Source organism: Trachymyrmex cornetzi, unplaced genomic scaffold, assembly GCF_001594075.2.
Source record: "Trachymyrmex cornetzi isolate Tcor2-1 unplaced genomic scaffold, Tcor1.1 scaffold685, whole genome shotgun sequence".
In the NCBI taxonomy this organism is placed as follows: Eukaryota; Metazoa; Arthropoda; class Insecta; order Hymenoptera; family Formicidae; genus Trachymyrmex; species Trachymyrmex cornetzi.
Genome location: NW_017300009.1, coordinates 110,684 through 115,150, shown reverse-complemented (window position 1 = coordinate 115,150; position 4,467 = coordinate 110,684). Strand labels below are relative to the sequence as shown.

General features: G+C 29.7%; 1 pseudogene; it reads left to right on the top strand.

Annotated features, from left to right (window-relative positions):
* The first annotated feature begins 241 nt into the window (after nucleotides 1-241).
* LOC108767496 (uncharacterized) lies at nucleotides 242-1,609 on the top strand (annotated as a pseudogene).
* The last annotated feature ends 2,858 nt before the right edge of the window (nucleotides 1,610-4,467 follow it).

The window sequence follows — 4,467 nt, the reverse complement described above, 5'->3', positions numbered from 1 at the left end:
GCAAAATTTGCAAGCAGTAAAACGGCGGATCTTCAGTGATTGGTCGTATCTTTCGATACGCGAATACGCGCGTACAGCGATACGCGTCATGGGACGACACCCTAAATATACTCCATGTAATATAAGGCAGTTAAAAAGGACGGAACGGAACGCGCGGAAACGCGGAAATCTAGTAAAGTTTGTCTTCCGCGTTTCCGCGCTCCATGTAATGGCACCCAGACTCTTGCATAACGCATAACACATGAGGGTGCAGTCACATGGAGTCAGAAGTAGCGGAACGGAACAACAACGGAAAAGACAAATGGTGGGGGTTAACCAATCAGAACAATTCCGTTACGTTTTTTCGTAGCTGGGTTTCGCATGATGAGAAATATTTTTACGGAACAGAATGGACCGGAATAACCTCAACGGTACTGAATGAATCTGACGATATTTGTTGATTGCGCGTGACTATCCACACATTTAGACTACCGTAGAAATTAGCTATTTTATTAGCTATTTATTGATATCGATCAATTCCAGTTCCTACCATATTTCCTCATCTCTATAAAAAAATTAAAAATTCTGAGAAATCTGGGAATTCTGTTTTCACAAAATCAAGCATATCACATCGATCCGTCATCAGCATGGTAAAGTATTAATTTATTGTAGTATACATGCAAAATATTGGAGATATTTTAACAATTAATACATATGTATATTTGTTATTAGAAACAATTAAGATTACAAGAAAAAACGAGGAAATTATTGTTACACGAAATATATAGATGGAAAAGAATTCCACAATTAGGAATCCTGAAAGAAATGAAAAGAAAAGAATTAATTAAAGCTTATTTCCTATATATAAAGTTTTAAAAAAGAGAGAAAAAAAGGAGGCAAATTCACGAAGAGTATGGGTACGACCAGTATATACCGAAGAAAGAAGACTTAAACAAGGAGCAAGCAACAATCTGATTAAAGAAATGAAAAATATAGATCCTAAGAAATTTGTTGAACATTTGAGAATGGACAAAGATTCATTTAATGAATTACTAAAGTTAATCGAACCAAATATTACGAAACAAAATGTTGTTAGAACTCCAATACCAGCCATTACTCGATTGGAGATATGTTTACGCTATTTGGCTTCGGGCGATATTATGCCTTCCCTTTCTTTTGCGTTTCGAGTTGGAACAAATACAATATCTAAAATTGTGGCAGAAACTTGTCAAGCTATTTGGAATGGCTTAAAAGAAATAGTTTTCCCTGAATGTACAGAAGAAATGTGGATAGAAAAAGCTAAAGAATATCAGGATATATGGCAATTTCCAAATTGTATAGGCGCAATTGATGGAAAGCATATTGGACTTCAGGTATATATAATTGATGTAGTATCACAAACGATCTTTTGCCTTTGTAAATTACACTTGTTTTATTTATATTATAGGCTCCGCCATATAGTGGTTCAACATTTTATAATTACAAAAATATGCACAGTATTGTGCTTATGGCACTTGCAGATGCCAATTGTCGTTTTACAGTAGTAGCAACTAAAATGTTATTATACAAGTATTATTTTTCTTACTGTCGATATTCTAGTGTATCGTTCAAAAACGTCATTACGTTGTAATAACGAAAAGATGGCTTGATAACTTCGGTTTTCGCTGCACCACTTCTTTGTGTAACATCTTGTTGCTTCTTGAACAAATTTCTAGCTTTTCTAAAACAATCTTTTAAGTAATTCCACCGTTTTTCCGCATTTATAGGTGTGTACAATCCTATGACATACAATTTGTTTATAATTATATATATATATATTTTTAATTAGAATGTGTTTATATATAAGAAATATATATGTACTTTTGAGGTTTTCATGGATATTTTCTTCAAAAATGCTAGAGGATTTGCAGATTATTGCTGTGTCGAGATCCATTGATAATGACGTTTTGTAAACCTTGCAATTAGCTTTATTTGGACAAACAGCACACTGTTGAAATAAACTGCAAGATTTACGAAATGTTGGCATTATCAATGGATCACGATATGGCGATAACCAAACCCTTTGGCATCTTCAAAATGTACAAAATAAACAAATCTATATAAATCATACCTTTCAAATATTCACTGATTTCTTTCCATAAAGCATCTTTATGTTTTCTTCCTCTTTCTTTTAAAGGCAGGCGAAAATCATAAAGAGCAGGTCTGCTTTTCACCGCTGCTATCAAGTCTTCGTCTATTTGTTCTTTATTGCAGCCAATATTATTTTTTTTATTACAGTCAGTCTCATTTTCTATAATAATTATATTTACTAATAAAGGATCTATAAAATTTACTAATACTACATTATAAATATTTATTTTACCTGCTATGAAAATGTTCCTATCGTTATCTATATATATTAAATTATTATCTATGTCAGCAAAACAAGAATGATAAAAAATTTGGCACTCTTTTAAGCACCAACCACAATACATATTTTAATTGTTCCTAATAACAAATATATATATGTATTAATTGTTAAAATATTGGAGATATTTTAACAATTAATACATATATATATTTGTTATTACCATGCTGATGACGGATCGATGTGATATACTTGATTTTGTGAAAACAGAATTCCCAGATTTCTCAGAATTTTTAATTTTTTTATAGAGATGATGAAATATGGTAGAAGCTGGAATTGATCGATATCAATAAATAGCTAATAAAATAGCTAATTTCTACGATAGTCTAAATGTGTGGATAGTCACGCGCAATCAACAAATATCGTCAGATTCGTTCAGTATCGTTGAGGTTATTCCGGTCCATTCTGTTCCGTAAAAATATTTCTCATCATGTGAAACCACAGACTTCTATATATACTACTAGATTGTTAACTCGTTTGAAAAAGTGGACCCCAATTTCGATTGTGCATTACACGCATGCGTCGAGAACCGCACCGCGTGACCCGTGCGACACATGCGCATACATTAGCACGTGCATACGTATTTTGACAGGTTAACCTAATTAACAGTATTGAATAAATACTTGTTTCCATAGTCTTATTTTCACTGATATTTGTCCATATTTTTATACAATTGTAAAAATTGTCTTTTATCCTTTAATTTTTAATTTGTTCAAAGGTTTTTATTAATAAACATATTTGGTCTTAATTTTTTTTTCTGTTGTGCCGGTATCGCACGGCACGGTTCGTGGATCCACAAAGGACTTGGAAGAAACTAACACTTACAGCCTTTTTGTAGTTTAGAAAATATATAACTTAAATTTTCACAATTTACAGTGGAATTTATTTAATTATGACAATCCGCTTATCGGTATTCGCGTCGCGATATATATACTTAAAATACTTTGATACTTTGATAAGTATTTAAGATAAGAAATAATATTATAAATAAGGAAGTACATGCTGACCTACAATAACCATATGCCCTTGGAGAATGATAATGTAAAGTAAGAGCAAATCTCTTAATTTCTTCTGTGTATCGTCGTCCTCCTGGTTTTTTTTTTTTATTGTTTATCGTTTCATTATCATATATATTAGTGAATATATTAAACTGCTACCAGGCGATTTTTTAATTACCCCTTTATTTTTTATTTTTTTTACTAACTTACTTATTTTTATTTCTTTACGTTTTGTTTTCTTATTAAGTGTTTTAACTTTTTTTCTTTCACTAATTAATTTTTTCTTTATAATATTTAATTTTCTTTTCGAACTATTCTGTTTCTTTGTCATTAAATGTCGATAAGATAATGTTTGATTTTTCAGTTTCGTTTCATATTTTTCTTTTAAGGAAGCAATCAATGCTTTTAATTGAACATTTTCTTCTTTTAATTTTATATATTTTTCATTTGGTTGATCTAACGTTTCTGTTATTTTACGTTTTGTCGTTTTTTATTTGTACAATGAAACTGAAATATGAAAATTGTAAGTTATTAAGAATGAAAATTATAAATAAAGATATATAGAAGAAATAAGTTATAATTTAAAAATCAATGAATTATAATTTAGAAGTTGTACACATTTAATATCATATTATCTTTCTCTGTAAGTCTAATTTAACGTAACTGTTAAATGCTACGATAGAAAACTGAAGAAGAAATAAAATACATATGACCTGAACCTGTGTAAATCAACACATAATTACAAAATTATTAATTTTCAAACTATTTTAATATATTTAAAAGATAAAAACATATTTTATAACATTTTACCTAAATGAGATTCTTCTTGTGGTTTGTTATCTATAATGCTACATTATTATTGGCAGAAAATAAATTTATACATAGACTTATTTGGATCTAAATAAATATATGATACAATTTTCTAAATAATTATTAATGCTCTTTTTTATTTTATTCTAGAAAGTAATATCAATAGTATAGATATACCTAGTTCAAATGCTTCTTCTATTCTATCAGGTGCTATAATATCACTGTCGTCAGGTTTAATAGGAATAGATACTATATTGCACGCATTTAAATCTA